Source organism: Agelaius phoeniceus, chromosome 1 (genome assembly GCF_051311805.1).
Source record: "Agelaius phoeniceus isolate bAgePho1 chromosome 1, bAgePho1.hap1, whole genome shotgun sequence".
Classification (NCBI taxonomy): domain Eukaryota; kingdom Metazoa; phylum Chordata; class Aves; order Passeriformes; family Icteridae; genus Agelaius; species Agelaius phoeniceus.
Window position 1 is genome coordinate 47,784,515 of NC_135265.1, and position 18,885 is coordinate 47,803,399.

The following is an 18,885-nucleotide window of genomic DNA, read 5'->3' on the forward strand; positions in this document are numbered from 1 at the left end:
ATTGTTAACTTCTCTTTCATCTTCTTTCTCATCTTCTCACCCTGGGGAAACCCTGGTTTCTGTGGGGTTACTTGTACCATGCACTTGCATCTGCAGCCTGAACACCAGACTGCAGAGAGAAGGAATCCGACTGGAAAAAGCCCAGGAAATATTTAGTCATGGTCAAAAGCCATGTCCAAGCCCATCATTTGAGTAGCCCTCAGGATGGCAATCTTGTGCATGCATGAGGTTACAGGCAAAAAGTCTGGGGCCATAGTACCCTGGAGCCAGTTTGGATACCACTGCATGCTGCTGCAGCCAGCTGCATCCTTAGACACTGCCTCTGCAGATACACCACCCTTCTGTCTAGGAGACAGTCACACCAACTCTGACATCTGTCTTTTTTAGTAAAGTAAAAGCTTTTGGATAAAAGCCTCAGCATGCCTGATTGCTTTGCTGTTTGTTCAAGGAGAAGGTGAGCTCCAGGGTGAAAGTGCCCTAAGTGCTTGTCTCTGCCAAGACATTCTCATTTAAGATTAACAGTACAGCAGTCTGATTTTAATATTTCTATGGTGTAATAAAAGCCGCCCACCACTCCATTTCTGCCTCACAAAGCTAATATGACTCAGATAATTAACTGAAAGACAAATGATTATCAAGCTACAGGACATTCACCAGTGGAGTCATTAAATCGTTTAAACACAGAACCGCTGCTCTATTGACTGACAATCTTTATATGATTAGCTGAAGTCATCTCATGATCTTTTCAGCCAGCAGCACAAAATTCAACTGCAGTTTCCCAGTTTTCCTCTTCTGAATTGCAGCGTTAGCTGTCTCTGAAGTTTGAATCACAAAGATTTTTGAAGTTTCTGCTGTTATCTATTAAAGCAATTTATGGTTCATACTATTTCAGGTGGCATACCTGCAAGCAGAGACAGAAGTAGCACTTTTGCTCTAAAGCTGCTTTTAAGTTCTTTAAAGCATTGCTGAAAAGCAGAGGGGGAAAAAAAAGGCTTTTCAAGTAGAGTGACTATCAGGAAACTTGTTTACTACAACCCACAGCTACAATCAGAACTGCAGCATGACATTTTGGCATACCAAACCCCCCCATTTAGGGCTTTCACCTGCCACCCCATTGCAGCTTCATAAATCCCTTACAGTGCATCAGAAATTCCCGTTACCATGTTGCAATGTGTCAAAATCCAGAGCAATCCCCACACAATCCCTGATGGCAGGGGTCTCTTTCTATCTAATCCTCCAGCTGCACTTGCTATACAGAAAAGGGACAGGAGGAAATGCAGGGGATTAATGGGGGACAGGCAGAGCTGGCTGCAGGTGCCCTCTGCCAGGACTGTACAGGCAAAGAGGGCATTAAGAAATCACCTTCCACTGAAAGTCCTTTCCCCAGGGCTCTTGCAATTGCTTTGCTACCAAGTGTTATGCAATCTGAACCCTGTAGGCAGATCAAAAAAGAAAGTGGAGAAATATCATATTGATCTGATTCAGTATACTTATCAGTGATTTGAAAATATAAAGGAAATCCCTTCTGCTAAGCTATGCAGATGTCAAACAGATAAACACTGATGGGGGCTGAGTGTTCACAAAAGCAGGACAAGGACATTCAGTAAATTAGACCTATACAAAAGGTGTATGAGTACAATCAAGCACCAAACTATGAATCAAGGGGAAAAGAATGTCCCCTCTATCTAAAGAAAGTGGTGCTGTGGATGCAAAGCCCAAGAGTAGAAAGGGACTAGAGATAATAATAATGAACAACAAAGCATGAGTGTTATCAGGGCATCAAAGGAGTTCAGGGACAAAAAACAAGGGGTCATTCAATACCCTTCCACACACAATGGGAAGGACAGACATAAAAATCACACCCTTTTCAAAAAGCTTTTACAGATTTTGGATGTTTTTAACTAGTGAAGGGAATCACCATAAGGAAGAAATACTGGATTCCTCATCGTGGTTGTTTTCTTATCAAAGCTGAAGAACTTGTCTTTTATAAGTGCAGTTCAGCAAGCCTTCTTCAGTTTATGGGATTTGTAAAGCAGAGTTATATTCTGCATGGCTTTGCCTCTTCCCTTCAAGCCATAGTTAGCCATAATGGGTAATGGAAGAAACAGAGGTAAAATGGTTATCCAGCTTCCAACATGACTTTTGCATCCTTGGTTTGGGATAGAAACAAAATAATGATTATTAATGTAGAATCAAAATCAGCCAAGTGCCCTGGTATCTTCTAGGACCTGTTGAAGTGGCACAGGGAAACCAGTGGCTGGGTGAAGTCAGGGTAAAGCAAACTCCCAACCTCATCCCAGCAGGACACAGAGTAAACTGAGCATCTTAACAGAGGGGATGAACAAGACCATGGTTGGGTGGCAGGAAGAAACTCACAGGATAATGAAGGAGATTTCCTGTTCCTATTGTTGTCAATGGAAATTCTGACATTGAAATCAAAAGGAACACAAAAACATAGTTTAGTTTATCTGGGAGAAAGTCAGAATTTGGACAACATCGTGATACTATTTAAGCACTGTTGAGACAGTTGTCTCATGAGAACAGGAATGAGATATAAAAAAGAGAGATAAACAACAGACTGTGAAACCAGGCACCTGAAAAATTGATGCTCTTCTTGACACTAAATTGGTATAAAGGAGTAAAATTCCAGTTTTCAGAGATTTGGTGACACTGCTATCTATTTTGTCACATGACCAAGGAACAAAGAGAACCAGATTCAATGAGAAAGGCTATTACACTTGTAAGCAAATCACTATAAATGCATTATTGTAATTAGCATATCAGTATTTGGAATTCATCACTCCTCTCTAACACTTAATCAGTTTTAATCTTTGTAAACTCGACTGAAATGATCAGCACCTGCAGTAACTCTGGGTGGATTTCAGATTAAAAATATCATGATTGCTATCTTTGGAAGTAAAAAAATGTCACAGAAAAGTGGTGAAATACCACTCCCTGCAATATTCATCTGAATGAGTGCCCTGTCATATATTGCTTTTGAGTCTGTCTCCTTTCTCCCTTTCAGATAAACCCAGCCAAGATCACAGTACTGGTGAAACAGGGCACTGGGGGAGATGGTTTCTAACCCCTCTGAGGATGTCAGTTCCTCCTTTTTCTCTTCTAGCAACTGTTCTGGCTTGATGTAAATCTTTGCATGTAGCAAGTAGGAAAAGAGTGATTTTACATTTTCACAGTGCTGCACAATGATATTACCAATTGCAAATTTAATCTGCAGTGTGGACTGCTTATGGCTCTACAGCTGAGTCACTGTGTCTGCTTGGATCTGCTTTTCTAATTTTGAGAAGGATTTATTTAAAAAAAAAAAAGAAGCGCAGGGAGGGAGGAAAGGACTAAACTGGCTCATTGGTGCTTGGCAAACACCTGAGTCTTTTTCTCTTGAATAGAGGATTAGTGGGCATTAATCCTTCCTTAAAGGCAGTGTATTCAGCTGATCCCCATGGGGAGCATGGTCCACTGTGACTATTGAGATGTATTGCCTCAGAAAAACTTGACAACTGGCCTTGTCTAAGTGCCAGGATGCTTGTAGCCAAGCAGCAATGGGCCAGGCTTCCCCTTGAGAGAACCCTGGCACCTGGACCAGCAAGGAAAAATCTATTCCCTCCAGAAACAATACTGAGGCTCCAGCATGCTTGAGCTATCCTCAGAAAACAGGCTCTCTTTGGAAGGACAGGTATATTTATCAGCATCTCATGTGGCAGTGCAAGCACAGGGCCTACAAGCACCAGGCAAGCCTGGTAAGGATTTGCACAAGAGTTAACCTATAGTAATATTTCATGTAATTTTCATCTCAGTTTTTTTAAGGTCTGAAATTGGAATCACACCAACTAATGGCAAAGTTGTAGTAGCAGCAAAATACAGAATTGAGCCTGTTTTCATTTTTTTTGTAATTGGAACAGGGAAGCAATATTGTGTATGTTCAGGGTTTTTTTAAAATAATCTCTCTGTGTTCAACTGCATCCAGGTTTTATTTAAATATATTGCTCCCTCTTCTCCTTCAAGCTCAGATGGTGGTATTTTTTGTTCAATAAGACAGCTGTGAAAATAATTCATTACCTGGTGTAATACTGGAGGCTGAGGAAATGCATTTATGAATGCTTTAGGGAATTTGTTTACATGCACTCACTCATTGTCTGTTTTACCCAGACTGAATGTCCTTTTTTTTTTCCCTAAACAAGACATTTGGAGACATTTTGAAGGTTAATTTAGCATATCTCAAATGTCACCTAAACTCTGACTGATAAAATTGATCTAATTTCTTTTTCACCCTCCACCACCACAAACTCTTAGCAACTTATTCACTTAAAAATTCTTTGGGCCACAGTGTCTGCAAACTGCAGACATCTAGAAGCATGAGCAGAACCCTTGGTTCTGATGGAATAAATCCCACTTCCTTGTTTTCCTTTGGTTTCTTCTTCATGATTTCCACAGAAGATGATAGCAGGGCAGACAGTTTCACCTACATCTCCATGCACTTACAGACAAGGGTGCTGAGAAAGAAGGGATGGGCATCCTGTAACAGCATTTAGGCTGACAGCTTCAAAGACCATTGGGCAGCAACTCTCGGTGGGGTTTGAAGACAATGGGTTTTCTCACAGCTGTTGAAGCCATTCTAATCTAAGGTGCCATGTCCATCAGGCTGTCTGAAAGCAAGCTTTATTCTTGTTAGGGTTGTTTTTAGCCAGATAATTTCTGAGAACCACTAGCATGCTGGGAGGTGGTGGGGACCTGCTTGTGGAGGACAGTTGGAGGTCAAACTGCAGCAGCCCTGACAGATCAAATCTGCCCCAGGGTCATTGAAAGGGTGCACATATCCATGTGCAAAAATTGCCTGGACACTGTCAAGCCTGATGAGACACCTTTAACTGAGAGAAAACTGGAGGCACCAGTCTTCACTCTACACAAATTCCTGCCTCTCTCTCACACAGGGTAGTCCTGCAAAGGTATTAACCCTGTAGACAGACCAAATGAACAAAGATATGGGTGCTCCAGGTAAGACCTGTCTCTGGCTAGCCTGCACATTGACATTTTCATATTATTTGAAAGTAGACATAAACACCTAGATTTGTTAGGCTGCAAGTTGAACTTTAGCTGAACTCTATGGTTATGTTGTGTAAGTCAAAGATGGATTAAAGTGAAATCTGGAGCTAATAGTCTAAACATTAATAATGGTTAGAATAGACAAGGCTAGCAGCTTAAATATTGTTTAAAATTTAATAGCTAGAGTGGAGAGCCCCTAGGTCATGGTATATGAACTATAACAGACACATTACAACATTGACTGCAGAATCAGCTGAAACTCTCACCAAATCTGACCGAAGGGAGTATGAAGACAACAACATTGCAACATTTGGTAACAAAACAGGGAACAAACAAAGAGTGATAACACGCCAGACTGTAATTTGTCTGATTGTCCATATGGCCGCATGAAGGATGAGGATTTCAAATTGTAAGGGTGTATTGCCCAGGGATTTCTCTTTTTGGGGTCCCACTTTAGAGGCACCTGGCTTGAGCTACCAGAGACTGTGATTGGTCTGTGTCCAAAAAGTATTTAGTGGAGATGAGAGCCTGGTGACAAAATTTCTCTAACACTGCAAGACAAAGGTAGAGTCAGGCCCCAGTGACACTTCACACTTCCCCAAAGTGAACCTCTCACTTTGTACAGGGTGCAGACCAGTGCATGAGACAGACACCAGCTGGTAGATGTATTGCTCTGACCTAACCAGAACTTCCCACCACAACTCCTGAAGAACAGATTCATTGCTGACAATGGTTTGGTCCAAAGACTTGTGAAACTGCTGATCCCCACAATTCAGCCATTTATGATTGCCATAGTACATCTTCAGTAGTCCAACAACAGCAGGTCATCACCATTGCAAGAAAAGAGTCAGACCTACCAGGGTACACAGTGACCTCCAGATGACTTCTTTGTCAGTCAGTACAGAGTGGCAGGAAAGATGAAATGAAGTTGCCTTCCCAATATGTCAGCATCCATCCAAAGGTGTACTCAAGTAAGCTGGCCTGAAACAGATGCGGGCAGATGGTCAAACTCCAAGTTTCAGTTATTTACACATTTATCAGAAAAACTCAATTCTCACAACTGCTCCTAAAACAAAATCCCAGAGAATATTTCTTTTGCTACTGAATGTGACTTTGTTTTATTTGGAAATATCAAGCACAATGAGCAAGAGCTGAAATACCAGAGTGAAACAATAGCAGGCTGAAGGGAAGGAAGGCATTCAAAGTTACTAGAAGGAAAACTGCAATTTTCCAATCAGCTCACGAACAAGGGTTCACTGACACTCTGACAACTAGAGCTCCAATCAGTCTGCCAAGTCTATTTAATCTAATTTGCTGATGAGATCAGGCCAAGCCTTCCTATTCGTTCTGTTCCTTGATCTAATGCTAACCATACATATTGCTGTAGCTCGTGCCATCCACCCCTGTACCCTTGGGACTCTCCAAGAACAAGTGTGCATACACTGCCTGGTTACCCTTTGGTGATAGCACAGAAAAATCTTCCTTTTTACAAGTCAGTGCTAGTCTAAGCACACCAAATTAATTACCCAAAACGCAATAGTGCTAAAAGAGCCTTACCATGGTGCAACTTTAGAGAGAAGGAGGCTGATATTGTCTCTGTAACTATAATTACATAAGAGGCATGTAAAGCAGCAACATAATTACTCAGCCCACACTGTAACTGCACCTTGGAATTGCACAAAATTGATAGTAGGAAAACAACAAATAAAGGCACACAGCAACACAATGTTGTTTCCAGGTGAGTTACAGTCAGTTACTATGTAAAAGACTAACAAGAAAGGCAAAGAAAGAGAATTTGCCATGAGGAGGTCAGACTCTGGAAGATTTGGATCTGCAACACATTCCCCTCCCAGATGGGAAACTCTGAGTTTGAGGTCGGTAGCTCAAAATCCTCACAACCCTTGTTTAACCCAGTACAAATGATGGCAATGTGGTATACCCCCTGCTCAACTGCTCTCCTCATCTGCCAGGCAGGGAGGGAGAGGAGGAAGGATCATGAGCACATTTCCAAGAGGACAACATTGCTCCTTGCTGGCTGCATTTTTCAAAGTGAGCCAGACACTGCACTTCCATACATTGGATCAATGTAGCACCAGCAGAACTCTAATGGAGATGGGTACTTCAATATGCAACTTTATCCCACTGATTATTCTTTCTGCAAAAGGTCATGCTACCATCTCTCCAACCCATCTTCCTGCATTCCCTGGGACATTTGCCTCAGGAGGATAAGATTTAAGAGTAGGGAAAATCCTTTGATATGATGGTATGAAATAAACTCTGTTGTCTGTAACACCACTGATGCCAAAAACACATTTAGGTGTGTATTTGAATGGAGACAGGCTGAGCACCAAAATGCAAGTTCAGTCCATTGGTTCCAGGTACTGGACACTGAGTTGCCTGTACTGAGGTAGCCCCTACTTCTCCCTCATCCTTCTGGCACCCCATCCACACCACACTCTATGCCCATGGCTAAACATCTCCCAGAAAGTAAGGAAGCCCCTAATCTTGCTAATCTGAGAGCAGAAGCACAAAAGCAAAGAGCAGGGACATTTCAGGCAGCTCACTAAGAGTCTCCATGCAGGGCTGAAGGAAAACGGTGCCAACCACACATTGACAGAAAATCCTATCAGCCCCCTCTGCCAGCTACAGCAGCTATTTTTGCTTTGCCATGTAGACTGTGATTCGCACAGAATGCTCAGAATTTCCCTCTCAGCTTTCTTTGGGACAGGGATGGACTTTACCTAGAGGTTTGTTGAGCTTGCACAGCCACCGGCATTAATGAAAAGCATCCAGAAAGGGCCACTGTCCAGACTGATACACCTTAATCCACAGACAAAGAGGGTCAGTTGCACCACAGCTCAGATTCCTCACTTCCAGCTGGAAGTGAGTCCATAGCAACATGAGCAGAAGCATGGCTGTAAGAAGCAGATTTCTTTACTGAACTTTAAAGATTAGATGCCTTTCTGAAGCAATTTTTGACCTTCTAAAAATGCCATTTTTATTCATTCAAGCAATTCGCAACATGAAAGTTTAAATATTATTCAGGGGAATCCTTTGTCCTTTTCAAAATGCTGTTATACTCATCAAGACATGCATATTTGTTATTTATATGTCTCTTTTTAATTCTATTTTGCTGTAGTACTGAAAGCAAAGTTCATGACCTTTAACTACACTTTGAATTCCTCTTTACTTGCATTGCCTCAAGAATTTACACTACACTGAGCTTGCTGCAAGGCTCTGAGGCTGTTTCCTTGCCTTCTTTGAAATATGCTTGTCTGGAGGTAGGAACCAGGGCTGTGCTTCCCAGCCCCCTCGCAGTTCAGACAAGAGCCACACGCTCCTGCAATGTTGCCAGCTGTTCTCTGGGCTGCAGGAGGTGAGGGTCCCTTAGTGATGCCTGGGCACCTCTCTGCTCTCCCTCACACTGGCAGAGCAATAATTGGGATCTCTGCTCTCCCTCACACTGGCAGAGCAGTGTTAGGCATGCAAACACTGCTGTACAGATGCACATGAGGTGGTTTTCATCTGACCAGGCAGGATACCAAGACTGCTGCAACTCAGAGGCATTTCTGCCTAAACACTCAGGGCCAGCGCTGCTGCAGCCACTTTGCCTTTGTCATTGGAGCTACTGAGATGAAAGCTTTATGCCTCTGCTTTTATGCCAGCAACAATCTTTAAATCCCTGCCTGCAGAGTCGATACGCTCCCAGCCCTTCACCCATCCCGTCCTTGTTTGTACACAGGCAGCAGCACCATGTCAAGAAACATCAGTGCTGCAGGTTTCAGACTCACTTCTTGTTCTCAGCTGTAAGCCAGTACTTGCAAAAAGATCATTTAAATCAACCTAAATCCCAAGGAAAACAACTATTTCCAGAATGGCAAAATTCCATTATTTTTGCATTTCCATTTAAAGTGAGAATTCTTTTCTGGGTTATGTATTAGCATCTCATCTAGTTATACAGCTTACAAAGGGTAAAATATTGACACAAGAAATTTTACACTGAAATGAGCTATGTTTCTGCAGTTACCTGAGCAAAAACATATGGAGAATATGAAAAGGCAAGAAAAGCAATTTTCTAGAGCTCTGACATACTGATTTTATACAGACAACAGCATATGAAACATTGAACTGAAAGCAAACCCCAGCCACTTTGGACCATGACTAAGTACCCTTGAATTCAAGTTGATGATGTGCATTTCTTCAGTTCAGTGTTTCCAAATTCCTTGTTGCTGCTGAGCTTCATTCCCAATCAATTAGCAGATGCTACACTGTGCTGCCAGGTAACAAACTGATCTCAGTTAGCAAATAAACAAACAGTCTTTCAACCAGACAGCTGTAATTCAGGTCTTCTTGGTGTCAGGTATCTTGGATGTGCAAGATTCCAGAAACTCCTTCAGGCCTTTGTGTAATAGGAGGGCACTGAATCTGTCCCACTCCATATGGGCTGCTACTGGGTACTGAGTCATGTTTAACACATCAGTCATTATTTTTTTCAGCACTTCAGTGTCTGGGACAACAACCACTAAAATCTTACAGCTCTGTACTAGGGAGGTTTAGCTTGCGTACTACAAAAGTTTCTCCACCAAAAGGGTTGTCAAGTGCTGGAAGAGGCAGCCCAAGGGAGTGGTTGAGTCATCATCCCCAGAGATATTTAGAAAAGGCATAGATGTGGTGCTTAAGGACATGCTTTAGAGGTGGACCTGGCAGTGCTAGATTAGTGATTGGACTCAATGATATTAAAGTTCTTTTTCAACCTAAAAATGATTCTATGATTCTAAAACACTTTTGCCCCAGGATAGGCACAGCTGACCCATGCCAGGGTGGGCAGTCTGTATCCAGTACCTGTCCTTCTGGGAGACACAGGTGTCACCTACCTACAGCACTACAAAGCCTGCTTGCTTTGCTCAACACAACCAAAAACCATAACCAAAAGACTTATTCCCATACTTCCTAAAAGTTTTCTCCTGACCTCTCTCTAAATCTCTGGCTATTTTGTGCGGTTCAATCACTTTACATTTTGTTCTGGATTTTCATACCTGTATCAGAGTTAGCTGTTGACAATGCCAGAGATGCCATAATGTTGTTCTCCCCCTTTTTAGGCATTTCTGGAGCCTCAGGCTTTCCTTTACATATCATATAGTTGTCTTCTTTTCTTTATACCTGAGGAAGAGTAGGGGGGATGCTAAATAAAAATAACAAAACCTTTACCTTAGACAGGGTATCTCAGATACAGCTCCACCCTACAATCAAAGCTCATGCCCTCCACCTGTGCATGCACACTCAGGCTGCTGACAGCTCAGGTGATGACTGCTATGTACCTTATTTATCATCCGCCTCCCTGTCCCCTCTTAATCAAAACAATCTCAATATAAGCTTGAACCATTGTCAGGAAACATCCAAAATGTTATAAATTATGGAAAAAACTATCTGCAGCTTTAGTATGGAGTTCCCTTGCAACAGGAGAGCTCTCAAGCAGAGCTGGTGAGGTGTTCAGCTGTGGTCAGTTCTCTACCCAGGACACATTCACAACCTCATAAGGCGAATCTTCACAGATACTCAACTTTGACATCAAAACCAGTCCCCGCTTTTCACAATTTCAGGCTTTAGGGTGTGACTTTGTAACATACAGCAAGTATCAGAGAAGGTTTGCTAAAAGTTTTCCAGCATGCATGTTTCCTTCACCTTCATCTCTCAGCTGTTGGCTACACATCTACACACAGTTTGCACAAGCGCTTTAAATTGGCTTTAATTTCAGCAACACCAAGTATAACCTTGACCTGTTTCCCATATCCTGTTCCCCATAAAGCTGCAGGAATGCCTCAGCTAACCAAAGGAGAGGATGGAGGCGGAGAGCCAGCAGACCATGCTTTCTGGCAGCAACAGCACTTTGTGGAGTGCTGACATTGGCTTTGTGCTCAGAAAGCAGGCAGCCTTTTGAGCTGTCAAAGCTTTCCAAAACACTGTCTGGTAAAATGTGCTCTGAGGACAAAGCACTGTGAGGTGCCATAGATGAAAACTCTGGTCCAGCATTGTGCCTAACAGAGACCCACTATTCGCATACCCTTGGACCACACAGCTCACGTGTGCATGCCTAGACCCTGGAAAACCCACAAATGTGTCAAAGTTAATCCCTCCCAAACTAGCACAAGCCAAAATTAAGGTTGGGTGTGACAGTTAATTTATTCATTCTTTCTTTCTACATGTGGACATATATTATAGAAGAGAATTGCTACCACAAAGTATATTTGATTTATACAGCACATGAAATAGGCTACCCTGATTAATTCTATTTCTTTAGTTTACTTTATCCCAAATGTTCAGTGCATGGCCACACACCTTCTTTACTCCACGCTTTTCAGATGTGCTGCCTTAGATTTCTATTTCATAGCCATTATCACACCACAAGTTTGCATTAGACACATCAAGGAAATTATGTCCCCAACACCCTTGTGAGGAAGCCCATCCTTCCATCTATATGGACACAGAAGAGGAGTCTTGCATCACCTGGTCTAAGTTGATACTTTCCAGTCAAATTTCCTAGAGGCTTCATGGACAGCTGAAAGTGCTCAGCCCTTTGCAGCAGATTCCACTTGCATTGGTGAAGGGGCCCAGACTAGGAAGCCTTGCTCACCCTTAAATTTGGTTGACTTAGTTAAACTATCAGCAGATAATAAAGGGGATAAACACGACTCAACCATGCCTTAGGAAATAACCCACTGTATTAGAGAAGCGCATATCACTGTCTCCTCCAGAGCTGTGGGAGTCTGCAGGTCAAATGCAGACACAAACACCCACTCCATGTCCTTGCTGTCCCCAAGCCAGTCCCCTTGAACCTGTGCACCTCACAAAACCCACAGAAATGCCTCAGCTCCACAGGCTGCCTTCCAAGCCTGTGCTGATATTTATGCCTGCAAGCCTACAGGACCTTGGCTTGGACCTACCTGCAGCCCCCTCTGGCTTTTTGTTGTGCCCTTGGAAAGAGGACTGTAGTCCCTCTAGGCCACAGGGGGATTTGCTGGAATATCCACAGCTCTTCAAACAACATTCAGACAGCCTCCTTTCCTTGGTCCTCCCTGCAGCAGGTGCTGGTCCCACCTGTGCTGACTCAGGAAGGGCTGGGAGTGCTCTGTAGGTGCGGCACCTGGAGCCACTGCTTCCAAGCCCTGGAGCTATGGGGCTGCCACAAAAGGGGCAGGGATGTGCATACACTCCTTGAGCACAACCTGCAGATATGAGGCAGGAGCTTCTCTGTCTGGGGTATGAGGATGGAAATAATATCTTAAAATCAGGCTGATGCAACTAATATGCCTTATAGATACCTTGTAGGCATCTTGATCCTTCCAGTGAAAAGTCTCTCTCTCTCACTCTTATGCATAGAGCCGTGGGGAAAAACTCTGAAATATAAGCACTTTCCAAGGGGAAAAACCCCCTAATTAATAGCCCTATGAACAGTAAAGCCTGCTCTCCTTAGCTTTCCCTCCTTTACCATAATAACTCCATTTTCCCATGTCCTCACTACACCTGCACAGAGACAACAGTGTCTTGGGGCAGAGCTACTCAGGCAGCTGGGTTCTGCTGCTTTTGCAGGGCAGAAGGAAACTCTGACCTCTCTTGCCTTCCTCCTGTGCACCAGTTTCACCAAAACCTGTACCAAATATCCTATTAGAGCTCTACCTCCCCATTAATTTTTATTGAACTTAGGTAAGAGTTCAGAAGTTTTTCAGTAGGGCCTGACAGAGCAGGGCTGTTCTGAAGGTCCAGCATCCCAGGCTTCTGTGAGTCTTGTTTGACCCAGCCACTGCAAAAAGCTGGTTGACTGTCTGTGTATTCTCCATGATGCTTTTTCCCCCTGGTCATTTGAAAGTTCCTGTAGCTGTGTGATAAATGAGACTACAAATTAATTCAAATAAATTTATTTTTCCAGATGAGTTTCATCTGGACCAATTCCTGATCTGGTTTATGGCCCTGATGACATGAAATTTCATGCTGGCATGCGAGCTGGCTGGGGACAATGAATTCATCAGTGGCACTCATGTTTATGCTGTCATGTATGTGGAAATACAGCTTTAGCCAGACTAAATCTTTCCACCATTTCAATATCACTTATCTTAGGAAGGTTTAGAAAAAGATTGTATTTAACATTCTCATAACTGTGTTTTGCATTAGCCAATCTCTCAAAGTCAAATCAGCTTTTCATTTCTTCAAATGTTCATCCTTCATTTTATTTTTAATTCAATGAAAAAGAATAATTTATTGATTTTTTTCTCTAATTGAATGTGATTGCTGTGTCTCCCCTCAGCCTTTCAATCTTTCTCAGCCACAGAACAGTTCTGGGAGGTGGTATTACAGCTTGTACAAATTGTGTGTTTAGACTTCAGTAATCCTGAGGAAGTAGAAAATCTCTACCTCAGGGAAAGTTTAGTTTATCCTTCTCTAAATCCTTCCAAAATCAAACACACATGCTAGTAAATGGATAGGGAAGTTTCATCCAGTGATGAGACTGAACCCAACCACTCAAGAAGCAAAGCCTGAGTAAATGGGTCCCTGGATACAGGAAATGTAGACTAAAACCAAGGCAACCTCCCTAAAGTTCCTGGAGTAGCACTTGAAAGGCATCTCAGCTGGCAGAGATACCTGCTACAGAGGAAACCCACCTGAACTCTGGCATGCCAGCTGTGCAGGTCAGCACGCTCCGTGGTGACAGCCCATGGCACAGAATGTGACCTTCACAGCTCTGAGTGCCGGGAAGGACCTTGCTGGTCACTGCTGTTCTCACAGTTATGATTTAGGCACTCACAAAGGAGTCAGTGAAACTCATTTATGGGGTCTGTGTCCAAGGGTGCAAGTAATATCCAGACAGATTCCCTGCAATGGACCTCTGCTACTGACTGTGCAGAAACAACAGATGCAGAGAACTCAATAAGCTGAGACAGCAAGAGGTTTTGGTTCCTTTGCTTTTTACCTTGAGATTCTGCTCACAAACCCTCTGCTATCAGCTCAGATGGCAACAGAGAAGGGTGCCCACAGTCACACAGTCACCTAACGTGAAAAAGTACAAAGGGCTATCAGGAGACCAGAAACTGATTAAATGTGTCTGTACTGTTTGCCCTCAATTCTATCTCAAAATTGTGTGCTTCCTTCATCCTTCGTTCTTAACAAATAACTTGACCCAACAAAACAGATCAGTGTGATCTGAAACACCATCAGAGAATATCTTCTGACATTTTGGCCACTCTATCAGAGGAAATTGCCCTGATTTATAAAATGAACAGTAAAATTTTTACGTGTATTTACTGTAATTTCCTGACACAAATTTGCAGAAGAAAGTTCCATAAGGAACTGTAAGCATTTACAGAGTGGTAGCAACATCAAAAGGTTTATCACTGTTGCTACTTGTGGAATTTAAACAGGGGAGCATAGAAACAGATAACACTCCACCATAGTTGCCTGCTCTGCACAAACAGCATTTAAATCCCTTTAGTCACAGAGTGGAATATGACCTTTAACACAAAGGCATTAGGTGAAACACAGTGGTAGTAAGGGTAAAAATGTGGTAAAAAGGTGGGGAAAGAAGGAGAAAGCACAGTGAGACAATAGGGAACAGAGGTCCTGTGCCTTACCTCACTGACAGCAAAGGTAACAGCAACCAAGTGCTGCCTAAGAGTCTAGATGATTTGAAACAATTCAGAAAACATAGCTGTACAAAGATAAACTAAATACTTTGTGGTTTTAAACACACTGGACATACCCTCTTCTGTTTCAAAAACTCTGACAGCAGGAGTGGGCATTGTACAGGTCACATGTTCATTAAGCGCAGCTCTCCACAAAAGCTTTCCAACTGAACTGCTTAGCACAGCAGAGCAACATCCTCCTGTTGCTTCTTCAGTGGCTTGTCTTAATGTGCTTTAACATCAATCTTGGAAAGAGAACAAAAAAAGGAGCCTTGGAGTGGAAGGACTCTGCAACTCTTCACGTGGCAGCAAAAAACAATGAACAAACTCTAGTCCTACACCCAAAGCAAAAGGGTACCTTGAGGCAGTGATCATTGAAGCAGTGATCATCACGCTATCTTTTTAAAATAAAAACTTATTTCTTTTTTGAAAACTTTCAAGATTTACTGTTATTACTACTATTACTGCTCTTTATAACAACTATTACACACACAGCAACTTGTGTGTTCAAGAGCAAGCTACTTGTAGGATATCAGTTTCTCTCCCTTCTTCCTGGGGTGAAAGTTTCAGTTTAAGCAGCCAGTTCTGAGTGACTGACTTGACTGATACTTTTTTTCTGGAAGCTGGGCCAGGACTGTACACCTTAGAATGAAGGCACACAAAATAATTCATGACTTTGGAAAAGCCATTCCTTCACCTCTTTTGTAAGCTTTGTGCATTATGTTCCCAGTGATTAAGAATCCCAACAATCCCTCAATTTGTCCAGAGTGCCTCCTCTGTACATTGACTCTGCCACATTCATCAGTCAGACCAAGTTATATTCCTTTCAAAGGACTGCACCATGACACAGTATATAATATTTGTCCAAAGTGCTCTAAAGATGAAATCAAAGTCCTTGAGAAACTTGGTTTCCACTATGACCTAAAAAAAGATGTCATGCAGATTTCCAGCAGCCTGAAGAAATGCCTCAGGAAAGCCTACGTCTGGATGGGCTGCTTAGGGCAGTAGCAACATAGTCCTCCCTAAGAACAAACCCAGCTCCTACTAACTCACCAGTTCATGACCTGCTCTGATCATTGGCATAAGCCAGGCATTTTGGCAAGATTTACTAAAACCAGGTCATTTTTGGAAGACACAAACATCTTCTCAGTTTCAGCTATACAATTTTTCTTAAGTCTGTTCTGTTTAGTTTTATCCCATTTCCCAGCACTGAAGAGAAACAGAAAAAAGCAAAATGGAACACAGGAAAAAGAAAAAAAAAAACCAACCCAGAAAGAGACATTCCAAATAAAGTCTGACTTTATTGAAACCATGTTTCCTTTCGACAGTCCGGCTGCCCCTTGACATTGCAAATATTTACGCTTTTCAATTTATTTCAATTGGAATTTTATTGCTTCACTACTTCCTTATGTGCAAGGGCAACTTTACAAAACAAGCCATCAGTGCTGACAGGTTTCCTTCTAAATTCAAATATTAATTCAGTTGCACATCGAGGTTCAAAGAAAGACAGTAAGACAATACATGTCACAAGCTCCTAATTCAAAAGCTTTTTTACAATATCTTTTTATTTCAGGCAAAACCTCACAGATGAAACAAACCTGTAGTTCTTCAAGTAAATAGGCAAGATGTCATTAGCTTAAAACTAGTTACAGATTCTGTAAGCACCACTTCCTAAGTAAAGTTTCATTGGTTTTAAGCATTGAAGGTAGTAAATGCTAAAATTAAAGTTTTGAATAAAGAAGTTGTGGAATACAATTTATGTTGATCATCTTGCTACACCCCCTATTCTTTCTCAAATTAACTGTTCCTTTCATTTTTCAAGGTCAGGCTGGATGAGGCTTTGAGCAACCTGGACTAGTGGGAGGTATCCCTGCTCATGGCAGGGGGTTGGAGCTGGATGATCTTTAAGGACCATTCCAACACGAACCATTTTATGATCAAATTATGTAGTAACACAAAAATAGCCGAAGTGTATCAAATCAAAGATTCTTTATGCAGCAGCCAGTAGTATGATAGCTGCAGCTAAATCCAGCAAGGATCTAGAACAAAGAAAATTAAGGTTAAGGAAAACATCTACACCTAGTGCCTTTATACAATTCGTGTTTTTAGTTGAATGGCCTTTGAAATACTCCAGGAATGTAAATGCATTTACTAAGCTAGATTCTAACTTTAGCTTTTTGAAAAAAATTTTAATAAGCAGTGGAAGGTAAATTTCTCCAAGTATAGATGCATTACATTTTACATTCCAAATAAAAGCAAGACAGCAATTCATACACCATCATAAAGCTAATTTAGGAAAAAAAAATAGGCGGCATCCTACTCTTGGCTATTTTCAGGCATTGCTACGTTGTTTGAGCCAAGAAAAAAGCAGATTTTTCAGAAATAGGTAAACTATAAAAGCCAATACTTCAGAAGAGGTTAGAATTTATTTTGCAGAGCTCAGACAGAGATACCTACACCAAAACACTAACTGCCTGCAAATAATGTTTGCTAACAGCATCTCAAGACACTCCAGGGACTTGTAGTCAGAGAAGCTGAGCAACCGGTTGCTCAGTAACATGAAGATGATACTGCTCAGGTGCTCAAACACAGGGATTGTTAGCAGTGGAAGTAAGAATTTGGTGCACTGGCTGTGAAAAATAAGCTTGGTCTAGCCTAAAGAATGAACCAGAGTGATTTGTCTCCTTTCATGTAAACATTTAAAGGAGAGAGGTTTTCCTGTTGCAGGCTCAGTTTCACCTTTAAATGCAATCTAGTCAGTGTTTTCATATTCTTCAGGCTAAAAGCTGGACCTCATCCTTCCTACCAAGCAGGCGAAACAAATGCTGCTTGCACTCAGGACTCACTTTAAACATTAATAACCTTGACAGGGTGGAAGACTGGCCACAGGGATCCTCCCTGAGTCCTCAGCCAGATATGAAATCAATATTATTCATTCACTGTGTTTTCTATCCATATCTCTTGATCTATTGGCAATAAGTGGTCTATATATGCTGTAGCAGGAAGTAATAAAGTTGTTGAACTATTACATGATGAACCCACTCAAACAACTGATGCTTTCAGACATTATATGAATTACATCAATAATGGAGAATTACAGCATGAGATCAGGAGCAAGCCAGTTTGCTGAAAAGGAGATTCTGCCTACCCCTGTAAATCCTCTTATTACTCTGCTGCAACCCAAAAGGTCAGCTTAAAGCTCCACTACAAACAGTTCATCACAACACTTGACTTTGATTTTGTACTGAAATAAAAGTGCTTATATTGTACAGCTACAGCTGAGAACTTACTGCAGCACTGACAGGTTTCACTACCCAAGCAAATTCTACACAGCTGACCAGCTCTCATATTTAGAATTCTGCGTGCCATGCAGAAAAACAATGCTGATTTCTGACAATCCTATGTTTATACTCTTCCTTACATATCTGCTTTTGCTGAAGGAGTTTTCTTCACTTGGAGCAAGTCCTGCATTTTGGAACTCCATGTCTTAATCATAAAAATTCAAGAGTTTGATTCAAGTCACTGTTTCAACTAAACTGCAAAAAAAGTCAAAAGAGCATTTTTTTAAATGGTATATGAATAGAATGAAGTGCAGGGCAATACTGAATAGGACTTAGCACCTTCATTTCACAAAGGTGCTTCATTTGGATTCCATACTGAATATTAAGCTTGCACAATTATCAGAAGTCTGGTACTAAATTCTGCCCATTGTACTGAAGAAATTTCACACAAAGCAAGCAGTATTTCGGATTCCAACAGACATTTCAGGCAGATTGTCATCGTTTAACCTAAGCAAGCAGCCAAGCCCCACACAGGCACTTACTCAACTCCTTCACCAGCAGGATCAGGGAGAGAATCAGGAGAGCAAAAGCCAGAAAAGTCGTGGGCTGAGATACAGACACTTCAAGAGAGAAAGCAAAAACTGCACACACAAGCAAAAACCAAGGAATTGATTTAGTGCTTCCCAGGGGCAGGCAAGTGCTCATCCATCTCTGGGAGAGCAGGGCCCCACCACCCACAGCAGTGACTTGGGAATACAAACACCATCACTCCAAACATCCCTTCCTTCTTCCTCCCTCTCCCCACTTTGTTATACACTGAACATGATGCCATGGTCTGGAATGTCCCTTTGGTCATTTTGGGTCATCTGTTCTGG